The sequence below is a fragment of the Chrysochloris asiatica genome, unplaced genomic scaffold (assembly GCF_000296735.1).
Source record: "Chrysochloris asiatica unplaced genomic scaffold, ChrAsi1.0 scaffold00006, whole genome shotgun sequence".
Lineage (NCBI taxonomy): Eukaryota > Metazoa > Chordata > Mammalia > Afrosoricida > Chrysochloridae > Chrysochloris > Chrysochloris asiatica.
This window is the reverse complement of record NW_006408524.1, coordinates 17,083,966-17,101,969: the sequence shown is the minus strand read 5'-3', so window position 1 is coordinate 17,101,969 and position 18,004 is coordinate 17,083,966.

The window sequence follows — 18,004 nt, the reverse complement described above, 5'->3', positions numbered from 1 at the left end:
TACCAGCTGTTCTGTGGGAGAAAGATGAGACTTTCTGCTCCCGTAAAGATTTACAGCCTTGGAAATCCTGTACAGGGTTGCTATGAGCAGGGTCACTATGAGTCGGAACCGACTCCACGGGGCATACCCACAACCTACAGGCCACCACCAACACCTACAGGGGAAGAAGTCTTGGTGTGGCACTGTGGGTTAATGCGCCAGTTTGAACTGTAAGGTTGGTGGTTCAAGCTCACTAGCTGCTCTTTGGAAATCCTATACAGGATCACTATGGGTCAGAATCCACTTGACAGCCCTTAACAATAACCTACAGGGGGAAGTCAAACTCCCAAAGAGTAGGCAAATGCCTTTCATAATTGGTCCCTTGCCAGCTTCCTCTTCTCCAGGCCCCTCTCTGCCCCTCTCAGGCTTGGTGCTTCTGCCACTCTGAATTCCCCTCCCTCAACTCCTTTCCAATACCAGATGTTCACCTCCTTCCCTGCTTTGCTAATGCTGCTTCTCCATGTTGTTGTTGTTGTTATGTGCCGTGGAGTCGGTTCCGACTCATAGCAACCATGTACAGGGTTTCCCAGGCTGTAAATCTTTACTGGAGCAGAAAGCCTCATCTTTCTCCCGCAGGACAGCTGGTAGTTTCGAACTGCTGACCTTAAGGTTTGCAGTCTGATTCATAACCACTATGCTACCAGAGTTCTCTTAGAATGTTCATATCCTTACTTCCCAGAAAACGTTTCAAGACTGAAGTCAAATGTTACCTCTTATGAGACCAGATCCTGGTGTGGTGCTGTAGGGTCAGCACTGGACTGCTAACCTCAAGTTCAGCGGTTCAAACACATCAGCTGCTCCTCAGAGACCTTATACAGGGTCATGATGAGTCAGACCCACTTGATGACACTTAGCAACAACAACAATATGACCAAAACTTCCTATAGGAAGTTTGCTAGTTTATTGCTCCCACATTATTTCCATTTCTTTATTTAGCTCTTTTCACATTGTATCATAATTCCCTACTAGTGCGCACATGGTCTTCACTAGGGCGGGTCTTCAAGCATGTCTTCCCTAATCCAGTTATAAAGTTGCACCTCTTCATTCCCTTGTGATTGTTGTTGTTAGGTGCTGTGGAGTTGGCTCAGGCTCATACAACCCTACATACAATAGAACAAACACCGTCCGGTCTGTGCCTTCTTCACAATTGTTATTAGGTGGGGCCAATCCACAATGAATTGAGGGCAAAAGGAATAAGTGTCACTTCGACATTGCACATTTCATCTGGCACAGTAACTGACAAGGTCAAGGATGGTGATTCCATCCACCAAGGCTCCTCTGGCCCACAATGGACATTCAGCACAAGCCAGAACCTTTGCTAATTTTTCCAGTGAGTTGTTGGAGTTGTTTGTTACTACAGCATACATACAGCATCCTGATACAATGTGTGTCATCCCCAAAGGACTCTTCAACAGTATTCAAGATACCATCTTAGCAACCTTGTTATTGTTGTTAAATATGTATCAACTGAGTTGATTTTTGATTTGTAGTAACCCTATGTGTGTGGTGCTGTGGGCTAATGCGTCAGACTGCAAAGTCGTTTGAACTGCAAGGTCAGTGGCTCAAGCTCACCAGTTGCTCCTTGGAAATCGTATACAGGGTTGCTATGGGTTGGAATCAATTTGACGACAACAACAACAACAACCCCCCTGTGTAAGGAGCTCTGGCAGTGTAGTGATTACAAGGCGGGCTGATAATCTCACAGTCAGCAGTTCAAAACTACCAGTGGTTCCGCAGAAGAAATATGACAACTTCTGCTCCTGTAAAGATTTACAGCCTTGGAAACTCTATACAGGGTCACTATGAGTCAGAACAGACTCCATGGCACATAACCACCACCAACCCTATGTGAGAGTCCTTGTGTGGCACTGTAGGATAAGCACTAGACCACAAGGTTGATTTGAATCACAAAATCGGTAATTCAAACTCATCAGCTGCTCCTTGGAAACCCTATACAAGGTCGCTATGGGTCAGAACCGAGTCAGCAGCACTTAACAATTTCAATGCTATATGACACAGTAAAACTGCTCTGTAGGGTTTCCTAGGCTGCAATTTTTACAGTAATAGATTGCCAGGTCTTTTTCCCACAGAGGGACTGGGTGGTTTTCAACTCTCAGCCTTTTGATTAGCAGCCAAGCACTTAACAATTGTACCACCAGGGTCTTGCAAAACTTGATAAGTATTCATTGAAACATTCACTGGATGAATACACACAGATATAAATTATTTAAATCCCTGGGAGATAAACAAAAGGTCATTAATAAAAACATACTGTTTCCATGCTTGTTAACAATAATAGTCATTTGAAAAATGTGCTTAAATCATTCAAAACTGCTTTCTTTGATAATAGTTTTCATTAAGTTTTCAGTGCAGTTTTGTATTCTGGCTCTGGATCTTACATTGCAATGAGGGGGAATTTGTTAAAGGACAGCATGTTTAATTTTAAATCTCTATATGATTGGTTGGTTTGTCCTAATGGACCGTCAGTGCTTTATAGAAAATAGCACTCAACAATATTTACGTTGCCTTGATTAGGTGAGCCCCTAGTTTGGTCAGAATGCTGTGGAGATCCAGTAGCTGGCTTCCAGGGTCTGCTTCGTTATCTCCACAGAAGTTAAGGACTAGCTGTTTTGAAGCAACTTATTACCAAGACTTACATTTTTCCAGTGATGGAAAATGACATGGAACTGCCCTTCAGCCAGCTGTGTGCCTTTGTAAGCATCAAAACTATGTGTCAAAACCCCACACAAGATAACTACTTGCATTTGTAGCTGCTTCCTCTGTCTTCCTGGCAGAGACTCAATATTAGGAAACTATGACTAATGGCACGGAGAAAGAACTCCTGGAGGTTTATCTAACTGGGGAGAGCGTCAAGGGACGCCAGAGAAAGGTAAAATATGGCTCCATTAACCAAGATAAGATAGGAATGAGCAAAATGGACAATCCTTTGAAATGGGACAAATACAGACACAAGGCGCTCCTGAAAGGAGACAGTTTTGGTGGTGTGATTATTATTATTATTTTATTGCATTGGCCCATGCACAGTTTGTGCTTTTTGAAACCTGTAATCTAGGCAAGGTGTTCCTGAGCCCATACCAGCTATGTAACTTCTCCTAATATGACCTCCTCTGTAGATTAAGAGCAACAATGGGAGCAATGCACTTAACAGAAGAGGCCTAGCCCTTGGGATCAGACCCACTTGGCTGGAGGTCAGTTGTGGACCTCAGGCAAGGTGCTTCACCTCACTGCTCCTCAGTTTCCTCACCTGTAAAATGTGCTATGCACCAGAGTTCATGAAGAGGAAATGAGGTGATACATGTAAAACTCCCACTGCTGTGTTTGTGTGAGTGTGAACATTGTATTTGGGGTTTGAGTGAAAGTCTACAGAACACATTGGTTTTCCATTCAATAATTCGTACACATTTTGTTTTGTAAATTCCCTGTGTTTATTCATCCTTCTCTTCTTCCCCTTCCTGTCTTCTGAACTGTGTTTAGGGGCAAATGCCTACCCAAAATTTTGGTCACATTCTTTTGATTGTTCTGAGAAGCACATTCGTCACAGGTGTCATGGGTTACTTTATCGGCCTGTCTATTGTTTGACTGAAAGATGGTCCTCAGAAGTGGGTTCAATTCTAGGCTTGAAGGGTGTCTATGGGTCACAGTCCCAAGGGTCCCGCCAGTCTTTTTTATGAGTTTGGAATTTGTGCTACCTTTTTTCTCCTACTCTGTCCAAGACCTTCTATTGTAATCCTGGTCATGAGGTTGGTCCTTGTAGCTGGGGACCATCTGTTTTTTCTGGTCTCGGGCTAATGGAGGTTCATGTGGACCATTAGTTATTTGGACTAATTGTTTCTTTGAGTCTTTGATTTTCTCTGTTGTGCTTTGCTCCAGATGAGAAAGTCCTACTACTCTCATTAAGCACATATTTAGTGTTCCAGTGGAGTCTCTGGTGGTACAAATGGTGCTGTGCTCTACTACTAAAAGTTGGAGGTTCAAGTCCAGCCAGAGGTAATTAACTTCCAAATAATTTGTCATGAAAAACCCTATGGAGTACAGTTCTACTTTGATCCACATGAGGTTGGAACTGACGGAATGACAGACAACTGTTTGAGGATTCCAAGAAGGGTTGGTGGTTATCCATTTCTGAAATATGTATGACGAAGTTCCCCGTTATTTAGACATCATGGTCTACTCCTTAAAATGAATGAGATTGTAGAGGCTGATTTGATTGGTTTATGGGTAGAGAGGTGGGTGGGGCATTGGAGGTGAAAGGTTAATTTTTGTGGGCGTCGCAGCTTCTGCTCTCAGTTCACTATAAGAAAAATTACCCACAAGGTAAACTTTCTGGTCTTGATTCTGCAAAAGGAGCAGCAATTCAGAACTGCATTCCTCCTGCTGACAGGAACCGCCTGGTAATCGGACAAAGCTTGCAGTCTTTGTCTGCCTAAAGCAAAGGTCCAGGAGTTGCGGTTTTCTCAAGGCAGCTTTTGAGCTTTGTCAGCTGGCTGGGCTGAGTTTATTCTGTGTCCACTTCCCTTATCAGCCGCCCATGGCAGGCACACGTTTCTTTGCTTAGTGAATGGTAGGACTTTAAGAGTCCCTGCTGACAGGGTAAATCCATCTTTCTGCGGCTTCCACCTTGAACGAAATTTGAACAGCTTGTTGGGGAAAATGGAAGTGATTATAACTGCAGTGAAATGTTCTTAGGCAGCCTCTAGCCCTATGAACACTCCAATGAGGGTACATCAAGGATGTGGCCCAAAGTGTCTAGGTTCCTGCATTGGGGAAACAGACTCATTTTGTACTTCTCTTAACTTAGATTAAACCAACCACCAAACCCGCTGCCCCTGAGTTGATTCTGACTCCTAGGGACCTTGGAGAGGGATTCTGAGGCTGTAAATCTTTATGGGAGCAGAAAGCTTCATCTTTTTCACATGGAGTGGCTGGGTGAATTTGAACTGCCAAACTTGAGGTTAGCTGTCCAGTGCTTATCCTACAGTGCCACCAGGGATCCTTAAAGTTCTATCGCTGTTGTTGTTGTTAAGTGCCATCAAGTCGATTCTGACTCATAGAGACCCTGTATAGGGTTTCCAAGGAGTGACTGGTGGGTTTGAACAGTTGACCTTGTGGTTCACAGTCCAGTGCTTATCTGACAGCACCACTCCAGGACTCCTTAACTTCTATTAAAGAAGGAAATTTCTCACTGGTGAGCCCAATGCACCCAGTCATAAACTCTCTTACCACCTTGTCTTAAAAGCCATTTAATAAACAGGAAAGCTTATGACAAGTTGCTGTCTATCTCCAGATCACACACTTACTAGAGAAGGAGCGGGCTGCCTCTTGTCCCTGAGCGGGGCTCTTGTATTACCCCAGCTCCCTGCTCCAACACTCACTAAACTTTTTTGCAAGTGCTCTGCTACAGAATGTCTTCCATGCTATCTGCCCTAGGTTTGTGGGGGTCCTACTTTCCTTTCACAACAGAAAGTAAGGGGGTGGGGATACACCTTCTCCCCTTTAGCTCTTGCTCCACTAGTAGTGAGTCACCCTCTATATTACTGATCTCAGTTTCATGAGAAATTAAATAGTCCTTAAGACCTGTTAGTGTGGAGATCAACCTTCCTGCCTTTCTCTTCTCTACAAAGCCAGGTTTCGGGTTAGGGGACTTCATTGTAGAGAGTAGTTCATCTTGTTAAGCCAGAGAGAAGGTTGTTGGGTGGAAGCTTAATCTGGTCAGCCTTGGTGTGTAGGAGTTTCTAAGTTGGTTCCAAGGGCCAACTTCATAGGACTGTCTCATTGCACAATTCTAGGGCCCATCATTCACACCACACACTGTACAGTTCATATAGCCTACATGCAGCAGCTGGAACTTGAGCCTCAATTCCCACTAGATCAATGATTCTTAAATTAATTTATGTTCAACATCCTGATGCATCCACACACTTGGAGGTGGTTGCAAGTCTCTTGTTACTAATATGCAAGTACAGACATTTTCAAACAGTTACTTCTATATTGTTGTTGCTAAGTGTTGTAGAAGTTTTGAGAAGTCAAGATCATCTCTGGGTCACCCTTACTATGAATGAGATATACCCAAACCAAATGGATTGTGATGCAGTTGATTCCAGTCCATAGCAACCGTATAGGATAGAGTAGGACTGACCCACTGTGCTTCTAAGGCTGTAAACTCGATGGAAGGAGCCCTGGTGGCGCTATGGGTTAGGTGTTGGACTACTAACCACACGAGGTTCAACCCCACCAGCTGTTCCTTGGGAGAAAGCTGAGGCTGTGTGCCAGGATTATGAATGTCATTAGTCTTACTTGTTTAGGTAGAAACAGAGTCAAAGATCTCCGGAGAAGACCAGGAGCTTGCAGGCCAAGGATTATATCTTCGTCATCTTTCTGCCTCAAGTCTGACATTCTGCCTGGCACAGATTTAGTGGTTGCTCATCACTGAATCTGAACGCTTACCCAGACAGTCCTGGCACCACTCTGCTTTTTGAGGGGCTAGTGAGATTTCAGTTTTCACATTTTAAGTGTGTAAAGACCCAAATTGTGAGAAATCCAACTTATTCCTTATCACTTCAAATTTGTCTGCTTAGTACATTGTTGTTGTTGTTGTTAAGTGCCATCAAGCAGGTTCGGACTCATAGTGACCCTGTATAAGGTTTCCGAGGAGTGGCTGGTGAGTTTGAACCATGGACCTCGTGGTTCAAATTGGAGAAGCATTTTTAAATCAATATTTTCAAAGAAAACCATCGTTAAATTTAGCAAAATGGTTAAATTTAGTAAAATTGTTTTCCGCCTTCCTTTTCTCTTTTTCCTTCTAGTTTGTTTAGTTATAAATGCATCTCTCAGAAACATGGCATGAACTTGTAAAAAAGGAAGTGGTGGGCTTGGTAGGGAGCCATTTTTTTTTTTTTTAATAGTAAAATGAAGGCAGTTGATTCAAAGTTCTAGTAAAGGCGAAGCTATAAAGGTACTTTTTTCTTCCTAAGCTATTTTGTGAAACCAGCCCTATGTTGGCCTCAAAACCACATTAAACTTCTGGCAGGGCTAGAGTTCACAGGGCCCAGGGAGATCATTTTATACGGTCTTCCTTTCACAGTGGAGGTCCTAAGAGGGCAAGTAAATTTGATCCTTGAGAAAAAATAATTTAGACAAAAAAGATCTGCCTTTCTTAGTGTTGGGTAGGAGCATTGTGGCTGGTTTGGGGTATTAGACAGCTTGGAGTTCAAATCTTGAATCTTCTGCTTGCTGTTATGATCTATGGCACATACTTTAACTCCATTCTTCTTATATACAAAGTGGAGACACAATCTTATCCTACAAGGCTGTGAGGAGACGTAGAAGAGAAAGTGTCTTTTCCAGTGTTCAACACACGGCAGAGTCGTAGTAACTCATTAACCAAGCAATTGTTAATGTGCCACCCATGTGTGCAGAGTAGGACTGCACTCCATAGCATTTTCAGTGGCTGATTTTTTTAAACTATTGTTAAGTTTTTATTGTGAATTGAGTGATAGTGTACATGGGAGAGCATCGGTTTCATACTCACTCTATCGCTATCATATTTTGTTTCATTGCAATAATTATAATCACTTCCACGTGCCGCTCATGCTCTTCTCCCTTTCTGGTCCTAGGATCCTCTGTTCCTGGAATGTAAGATTAACTACTCCCTTCTTTATGTTACAAAATTTCTACTCCAGGGGTTGATTATTGGAAGTAGATTGCTACGTCTTTCTTCTGAGGCAGCTCTGGATAGACTTGATCCTCCAATCTTCCAGTTAGCAGTGAAGTACATTAACCATTCTCACCCCCCAGGGACTTTAGAGTCTCAGCATCCATCACGAAAAAGTATGCTCTGATGGATGGGATGGTAACTATGGCAATGAAATGATGTACGATAGATGAATGTAAAACTAATGTTCTCCCATGTAAACTATCACACAATTCACAATAAAACATTTATTTAAAAAAAAAAAAAAAGTATGCTCTCATAAGTGCCTCCAGGTCGATTCCAAGCTCCTGATTAAGTCAATTACTTCAAATTGTAAAATCTTTCATAGGCAACCAATAACTGACGAAGCTATTTTCTCCATCACTGCTATCTATGCAATGCAGAACATTTTTCTGAACTCATTTAAAAACTAAGTGGGTAGCCTTTTATAGGACGATTGTACAAAACACACCCAAGGAAATTTTAAGGCAATTTCTAACTAAAAGCAGCACTCCCTTTTCACATATGACAACCAGGTTTGGCATGCCCCGGTTGTTGTTGTTGTTGAGTGTTGTTGCATCCGTTCCGACTCATAGAAACCCTGTATAGGGTTTCCAATGCTTTACACCTTTGCAGAAACAGAAAGTCTCATCTTTCTTCTGTGGAGCAGCTGGCGGGCTTGAACCGCAGATCTTGTGTTTCGAAGTCTGGCGCTTATCCTATGGAGCCACCATGCTCCCTTCAGCATGACCCTATACGGGACGCTATAAACAAGGTTGTTGAAATCTTGCAGATGGATGCGTCATATACTTATTCTTTTTTATATTTCTCAGCAAAGACATACAACTGTAGACACACATTTGGGTGAATGTCCATATTTCACTCAGGACCACTCATTAAGTTACAGCCTAGGATGGAAAAGAATAGACCACATTTTGCTCCTGTTTACCACATGAATTAAGCAAAGCTCATAAAGCAGATAGCTGAAAACAAGGGACTGTCGTGATGCTTCAACCCCACCTAGTTGCTTTTCATTTCCTGGAACATGTCAATCTTTTCCCCTCATGCTACGGCCTTTGCTCTTGCTGATGTCTTTGTCTGGACTCTTCTCTCCTCTGATTTTCCTATTTTTAGTTTAGTTTTGTTTTTAGCATTGAGTAAAATGAATAGATCTTAAATGTCAAGTTTGTTGAGTCGTGCAAGACATAACTTCCACCCAAATCAGCATATAGAAAATTCCTTCACTTCTGAAAATTCTCTCATATCTCTTTTCTATCAGTATCCCTTTTCCCAACAGGCAATCATTGTGATGTGACCGCTGTATGTAAAAGTAAGCAGAGGGACAGTGTCCAACCATATCTGACTTCACAAAGAGGAAGGAGAATCAAACTCATCAGCCAAAGCCAATTTCTTAGAGGCTGAGGCCAGATAGCCCCCTGTTCTTCAAACTTCCTTACCAATTCTACTGACAATCCTTCCTCTCCTGGTTCCTCCTCTGCTTTTCTGCTAAGTTCTATCATTCATTGTGGTGACCACACAGAACATACAGGTCATACACAAGACTATGGGCTTTATTGGGGCAAGTTAATAAGTTATAATTCAGGATCAGAAATGCTCAATACACAATTCTTCTTTCTGTCAGGACAGCCTCTTCCCAGCTATGCTTGCAGGCAGACCTCTCTCTGGTCACTGGTCTCTCAGACTAATGGCACTTTGGCCTCTGCTCTGCTCAACCAATGCGACCAAACTCATTTAGGGCTGCTGAGACATGCCCAAGGAGTCCTGGTGTGACACTGTAGGGTAAGCAATGAACTGCGAACCACAATTCAATGTTTCAAACCCACCAGCCACTCCTTGGTAATCCGATAGAGGGTGGATATGAGTTGGAACTGACTCGACAGCACTTAACAACATAAATGTCCAAAGAGCATGTTACCCTTCCATAAGACTCAGCCTGAAGGCACTCAGTTCTAGATCTTGGCTCTTCTTTCTTGATGGTAGTGAAATTTCCCCTTCCTGCTTCTGAGATGGCTTATTAGAAACCAAGCAGGATTGCAAAAGTAACCAATATCCACGTTTGAGTGCTAAGATTTTGTAATTACAGTTAACCCTGTTAACAACCACTCACAACTGAATCCTATAATCCTGTCAGCATCTTTCCCTGCCTTCCCTTACCCAGACCCATCAGCCGTTGAAGAAATACACCAGTCTGCATGGTCCTATCCAGTTGTTCAGTGGGAGTTACAGAGGGCCTTTGGCTAGAAGAGCCGTAGTAAATAATTCCCTGAATTGTGCCATCTATCAGCTTTCTCTATTCTTCTATGTCACATAAAGAAATTGTATAGTATACATTCTTTTCTTTCTCTCAGCAGAATGTTGTTTTATGATGTGTGTCACTAATTCATTTCATTTTAATGCTAAGAAAAATTACCTTGAATGTGTATAACACAATATATTTATTTCTTCTCCTATTAAAAGGATTTGGATTGTTGACAACTTGGGAGTTATTAGGATCAGAGATTTTTTCTACTTTGTTCACCACTGAATTTTCTGAGCGCAGATTAGTGACTGACAGAGGTTAGGTACTTGGTAAATATTTGTAGAATGTATAAGCTTCCTTAACCTCTCTGACTTTCACTGTTATCAGCCACTGTAAATGGGGGCAATAAGGACAGTATTAGGTTTATTATTCAGATTGAGAGTTTGTATTTAAGGTTGCTGATGTATAAGATCTAGCCTTCTGCTTTGATTAATAGTACATAGTGCGAAGAGCATCAACTTTGGAATAAAATCATAGCTATTGGTACAAATCCAGATCTTACATCTTGATCTGTGACTTGGAAAGTTAATCAACATCTCTGAACCTGTTTTCTTGTCTGTAAGATATGAATCAGAAATGTCTGGTAGAGTTCCTTGGCTTAAAAGATACCCATATTCATTAAATATCTGTCTCACTTAGTTAATTGTTTGCATCATTGGCTAGATTTGAAATAAAGAAATATTCTTTAGTGTATACACTAAAGAAAATATACCATTCTGATTCCCGCTCCACCCCCTCATTTTTCTAATGCAAATTGGCCTGTCTGCTAAGAATTGCCTTAGAGATTGGTAACTTTTTGGTAGGAAATGCCATGTGTCCTTCCTCACATTCCCATAGGGTTCCATAATCATCTCATTCCTTTTTGTTAAGCCCGGGAGGAGCTAACCTCACAGATATCTTGATGTCTGTGGTTAAGACAGACGTCACAGTGAATAAAAAGGAACACTAACCCACATTAGACACTGTTTGTCCTACGGCAGAATTGCTAAAACAAAATGTCCTTACCACTGGAGCAGTTTCCAACTGAAGCCTTGCAGCTAGGTAGGGCTTGTTGACATACTGGGATTAACTGTTTCGCTGGTTTTGTCCCAGGCTTGTTGCATCCTCTAGTTTGGGTCAAGTTAATAACCATCCTGGAAAGCGCTGACTGTGTCTTTGAGAATAAATAGTCATTCTGCTTCACATCCTTTGTGTAATTGAGGCTGGCTATGAATACATCCTTATGTGCACAATTATGCGAGCATCCCACATTTCTGTAGCTGAGTTTTTAACCACTCATTTTACTAGGTTAATATCATCACCAGATAGGAAAGTTGAGGTGCCCCAGTTCGTTAATGCCTTAGAGATCTGAAAAGGTGAAGTACCAGGAATTTGCACGAGGACATGCTCCTTATACCTGTCTCTTACATCCACTGGGTGCCAGGATGGTAAAAGAGGAGAACTGGATGTCAGGATGGTAGGAAGAGAATGTGTGTTTCGGTTTCTGTTCCATCCTACATATCCAGGCCATTGTGTTCCTGCAGCTTTCCTTACCAAGCAGTGAAATGATGAGCAATTAGATGGGAAAGATGATATTGTCACCACCGGCATCTCAGTGTGGCATATATGGACGCCCTACATATTCTCATGAAGAATTTTTCTTACTAAGTGAATTTTCAAATTTATTTATTTATCAAGTAAATCCATGAAGTGCATTCCTAACATTGTTGTTGTTGTTGTTAAGTGCTGTCTGGTCGGTTCCGACTCATAGCAACTCTATATAGGCTTTCCTAGGAGTGGCTGTTGAGTTTGAACTGCCAGCCTTGTGGTTCAAACAGACCTTGACCATGAGGATGAGTGCTTATCCTAAGGCTCTATACCAGCACTCCTAACATATGTATCAACAAAAAAATCACCCTCAGCATTTGGATTCTCAGTCAAAAAAGTAGCATTGAGTCAGAAATAAGAATCTTTTTCTATTCTTTTTTTCACTGAATACGCCAATAAAGAAGGAGCTCTGATAGTGTAATGGTTGTAACTAGGGCTGCTAACCTCAAGGTCGTAGTTTGAAATTACCAGCTGTTCCGCGGGAGAAAGATGAGGCGTTCTGCTCCCATAAAGATTTACATCCTCAGAAACCTCGCTATGAGTTGGAACAGATTCCACAGCACACCACCACCACCACCCCCCAATAAAGGAGTCCTTATATGGCGCTTTGGGTTAATGTGCTGAAATGTCGATTTGAACTGCAAAGTTGGCAGTTCAAGTCCATCAGCCACTCCTCCGAAACCCTATGCAGGGTCTCTAAGAGATGGAACCAACTCGATGGCACTTAACAACAACAACAACACTCCAATAAATGGGGGAACTTCAATGAGACCAAATATTCCTCTCACACTTGGATGTATAACTTGCAGTTTCATTTATTCTGATTCATGGCGATTCCATGTGTTACAGAATACCTGTTCCATAGGATTTTCTTAGCTGTTTGTTGGATCTTCATGGAAACAGATTTCCAGGTCTTTCTTCCATAGCTCTGCTGGGTGAGTTGAAACCACCAACTTTTCAGTTAATAGCCAACATAAAGTATTTGTTCCCTCCAAGAACCTTACTTGGAGCTATGGAGCTTTACAAATATCCTCCCGCCCCGTGCCTGATGACCTGCTGGCTTGGCTCCACTGGGAAAAAGGGCTTTCTAGAGAGATTTATCCAGCCTTCATTTTTAATGCACTAAGAAACTGAGGCCTGTATGGAAGCGAAGCCTTTTCCCACAGGAAATCAGGTCTTCTGAAACTTGAGCATCTTCATTTGTGTTGACATTGAGTTTGTGTGAACACTGGACTAGAATCTTGTTTTCCTTAAAATGTCCCTATCTATAGATAAGCTGGCTAACAAAGCCCGGTCATGTGATCCAACTTGGCTGATGTTCTGCTGAAGTCACTAGGAGTTTGACATGAATAAGGATTGAACTCAGAGTTCAGATTCACTTCCTTGGTCCCAAAAGGTGAACTAAGTTCCCAAGACTCATGCATTAAAGGTTTACATCCAAAAGGCCATCCATCATATAGATAGTTGATAAAAGAGTTTACAGTTTTTTAGGTATCCCTTAGCCCACTTCTAAACCCACATAAAAGCAGCTTGGGACTGGTCGGAGCCCCACAGAAAGAAATAGGAAACTTAGATTTTGGGATAAAAGCTTTTCCTTTTTATGGAGATAATTTGCAATAATACTGACTTTCAGCATAAACTTCATAGCCTTTATCTTGATCAGAAAGCATTTTGGATAGGGTGGAGGGCGTGGGGGTTAGCTCATTGCCTGCAGTCTTCCACACAGGGACCCTGAATAAGACATTCATTGGCAGAAAAGCAGTGACTTCTGAAAATGACTGGGGGAAGGGTGGGGAGGAGGGAGCTGGGGTTCCTTCCTCCTCAAGGGAGCTATTTTTTCCTTTACATGCAAAGAATTGCTTTGTACAGCCAAGTTGGTCTCGATCTTGTTTACATAAAAGAATTCGAACATTTATTTTGTGCCGGGTTATTTTTTTCTTCTTTTGCCAGTCTGAGGGTCCTAGGTAAATCAATAAACAAAGACCCTGCTCTGTTTTCACTTTGTGGCTGGATTTGGACAGGGTAACCCTTCAGTGACTGGATTAGCTACATCTGCAAGGAGTGGGGTTTGCTACGTTGGGTCGATGGGAAGTTAGTGGCATTCTGGTCTTGCTGGGAAGCTGGCGTTCCTGAGGATGTTGAAAAGGCCTGCAGTGTCCCTGGTTTTTTGGGTTATGTGATCAATGGCAAAAGGAGGAAAGGGAAGAAAATTTTCCTTGTTGGTCTCTATGGAAATTAGTTCAAGCCCTGAAGCCGGTGGTTTGGTGACGTTGAACTTAGCTCAATCTACAGACAACAATGTTGCCGGTTGTTAAATGAACCAAATTGCTTTTAAAAACAACATCCCTGATACCCAACTCTGTAACATTTTATCATATGGAACTTCATAAAAGGACTCTATGCTGGGGGTCAAAAATATTTTCTTTAATTTTTTCTAAATTTACTTGCCATGAACTTGGTCTGACCCTTTGTTCTCTTGTGTTGGGATACCATGAAAAATAAGGAAAAAAGGGTATTCATAGTAAAAATATTCACTTAACCAATGTTGAACTGGCTCATTTTTCCCCTTTCAAAGTTCATAACAGTAGCTTTTATCATCCATAAATCTTAGCCATTTTATTTATTTTTTTCTTCTGTTAGTTTTGGTTAGAATAACATGATTGGGGTGGGGAGCATAAAGACTTTGGTGTTAGGAAGACTAGATTTGAATACTTACTCCATCTAGTAGGTTGACCTTAGACGTATTTTTTAACCTCGGCAAGCCCCAATTTGGTCATCTTTAAAATATGAGGGTGGGTCAAAAATTTTTGCTATAAAGCCATAGAAACCTTTATGAAACAAAAATACCAAGTGTGGAGCTATTGTTTATTAGGTTATCCCCCACCTAGGTCTATCTATGCACCTTTGAACTATCTCCTTAGCCTGTCCCTGAAGAATTGTGAGCTCTTTGATTTATACCATGGTTACACCACATCTAAACACGAAAGGACTAACATATTTTGAAATGTTCCTTTGAAATGGTCTTTGAGTTTGGGGAACAGAAAGATTAGGGCTATTGAGCAGATGGGATAAGGTTCCCCAACTAAATTCTTGTTACCCTGGAAGAATGAGCAGCTGAATTGTCATGATGGGGGAGGGTATCCCTCAATGCGACTTCCCTGGCCTTTTTCTCACCAGTGTAGTTTTTTATTTTCTTAAAATTCTTTATAATAAGCCCCTGCCTTATGGTCCTGTGTCCTTCAAGAATGTGTATCAAGAGGACCCCTTTGGAATCCCAAAAAACAATTTCCATAACCTCCTCAGCTGACCTCTCTGCCTTGAGTTTCATGGACTCAGCAGATACCCTCGAAGCCACTGTTTTGTTTTGTTTTAATGTTTTATTGTGAGTTCTGTGATAGTTTACATGGGAGAACATTAGTTTTACATTCATTCTATTGTATATCATTTCATTGCCATGGTTACAATCCCCTCCATGCATCATCAACCAACCAAAGGGTATACACTGCAAGCATATCCCCCACGCCCCTCCCCCTGGTCTTCAGCACACAGTCCCTCTCCCTCTCTGGTTCTAAAGTCCCCAGCTGCTCCATCGCTCCACGTCATCGTCTCTGCCTCCATCTCAGGCATCACTGCTTCCCTGGCTCTAGGTTCCCTCCTGAAAGCTTGTAAGCCAGTCACTTCTTGCCTTTGTAGCCTCCTCCCCCGCGCCCCCACCCCCCATTTTGGGTAGCCAATGTCCAAGTTGCCCATCCCTGTCTACGCTGTGTGGAAGGGGTGGGATTGATTCTTGCTGTAAGGATTTGTTCCCTCTTTTGAGCTACTACATCCATAGGTGTAGGTCAGGTTCATCAAATTGTATCAGATTACTCTTTTTTTCCTCTTCTTTCTTCTCTTGGTTGAGCTCTGATCATCCAGTCATTGAAGCCAGGTCAAGTGGGTATTATCTACAAGTGTGGGTGTTCTTGTGCATATGCCCTCTCTTTTTATCAGCTGAACACTTCACTCTCCACTCTAGTACCCTGTGCCTATGTCACTGACTCTAGGCCCAAGAGTCCCCAGGTCTTGCCATACTGCTTCGAAGCCACTCTTTTAATTGTAGATCCTATTAGTAAATCTAAGACTGGCCCCCAGCTATGATTTTTCCATCAAAATCATCATCATTAGCTTCGATCTTGCTTAAAAATCTGATGGGAAGACCAGCTTTTTGAGCTAGCTGATAATTGCATGATGCTTTTGGCACCCCCTGAGCAAAAGCTAGCTGAGGCCAAGATGTTGTTAAGTGCCATCGAGTCAGTTCCAACTGTATAGTTTCCAAGGAGCAGTTGGTGAGCTTGAACCGCCAACCTTGCTGTTCAAAGCGACTTTGCAGTCCAGCGCATAACCCACAGTGCCCCACCAGGAGGCCAAGATAGTCACTGTTGTTGTTAAGTGCCGTCGAGTCAATTCTGACCCATAGCAAGACTGTATAGGGTTTCCGAGGAGCAGCTGGTGAGCTTGAACCACCGACCTTGCAGTTCAAACGGCTTTGCAGTCTGACTAATTAACCTACAGTGCCACACCAATCACTCCTATTAGTCAAATTTAAACTGAAAATGCTGAGCTGTGTGAGATGCCCAACTTCAGTAGCTATCACATTAGTGGTAATTCTACCATCTTCTTCCAACCGTATGTGGACTTCTGCCACAATTGTTTCATTCATCCAAGTTAAGAGAATTTTGTCTCTTATCTCATCCTTCAGGGCTTTCTGACCTTCCTTAAATATTTGCTCCATCTAAAAAAGCATTCCCACAAACTTGTTGCAGAGCTTTAATGATGTCTATTTGAGTTTGTTAAAAATTCGATGAGCCTTGACCTCAAAACCATTCCCCACCTCCATCCCCCCAATGGCACTAAAATTATGCTTTTTTTTGGTGTATTTTTTCATTTGGCATCCTAACAAGACTAAGATGAGTGTATTACTGAAAGAAATTGCCTGAATCCCTTCACTGGTTGCAGAGAGGAGTTTAAATATGTTTTGTCTGGAATACAACAGGGCATGTAAGAACAGAACCCCTAGTATCAATACTCTTGGACGTACCCAGGTAAGAATAATAATACCGACTTTAGGATGCTATCTGTCAAGAGCATAGCACAAGAGAGCACACAACAGGCTCGCAATCATGGTACCCATGATTATCTTCATTCATTCATCTTTGAAGTAGTGATGACAGGACTCCTCACACTAAGAGGCTTTGGTGTCACTGCTTGACTAATTGTGGTCACTCTTCACTCCTCTCAGGGTCCCCAGAACAGTCTTTAGTGACATGATCTGAAGCGGCATGTCAGTAATGCACAGCCCATTCATGTGTGTCTGTGTGTATAACTATCCGACACTCCCTACAAAAGCATCCACAGAACAAAATTAATTAAATTGAAGGATGTAGTCTTCTGTTTTCTCCAACTATGTTGTTACCCAAATTACGCACAGTTCATTACTATGAATATACACATGCTTGATCAAAAGTATAGTAGTAGGACAAAATATTGAACTACTAGACAAGAGATATATGAGTCATTGTTCAGCATGGATTTGGGTAGTTTATTCAGTACTTAGCCAACTGGAAAAGTATGTAAATGGCTAATATTTAAAGAAGGCAACCTGGTGGCTCAAAAGTTCAATGCTTGACTACTACTAGCCAAAAGGTTGGCAGTTTGAACCCACCCAATGGTTCGGCAGAAAAAAAGACGTCATGATCTGCTTCTAGAAAGACTGCAGCCAAGAAAACCCTATAGGGCAGTTCTACTTCATTACATGGGCTCACTGTGAGTTGGGATTTACTCAGTGTAACCTAACAGCAATCGTATTTACAGAGGACTTATAAGAGGCTATGTATTATTCTGAACCCTTCATTTATATCAACCTAATTTAACAATACCTAAATATAACCCCTTGAGATAGGTACTGTTCTTATCTCCAGTTTACAGATGGGGCCACTGAAGTTCAGAGAGGTTAAGTTTATTTTCTGAGGTCGCTAAGCTGGGGATTAATGAAGTTACAATTTGAATGCAGAAAGTCTGGCTCCAGAGTCTGTTACTTCAGCCACCACATGTTTCTCCTTTTAGCAGTGAGGAAAGGTTTTGGGGGCAACAGACTTTAGAGTCCCAACAGCATCCTTTCCACCTATGTGATGTAATCTTTCTGAATTTAACCCAGATAATAGACTCCACCACTCACAAGCCACCACTTTTCTGTCATTTTGTCATACTATGGTAGCTTGTGAGTTGCTGTGATTCTGAAAGCTATGCCACGGGTATTTTAAATACCAGCAGGGTCACCCATGGTGGACAGGTTTCAGATGAGCTTCCAG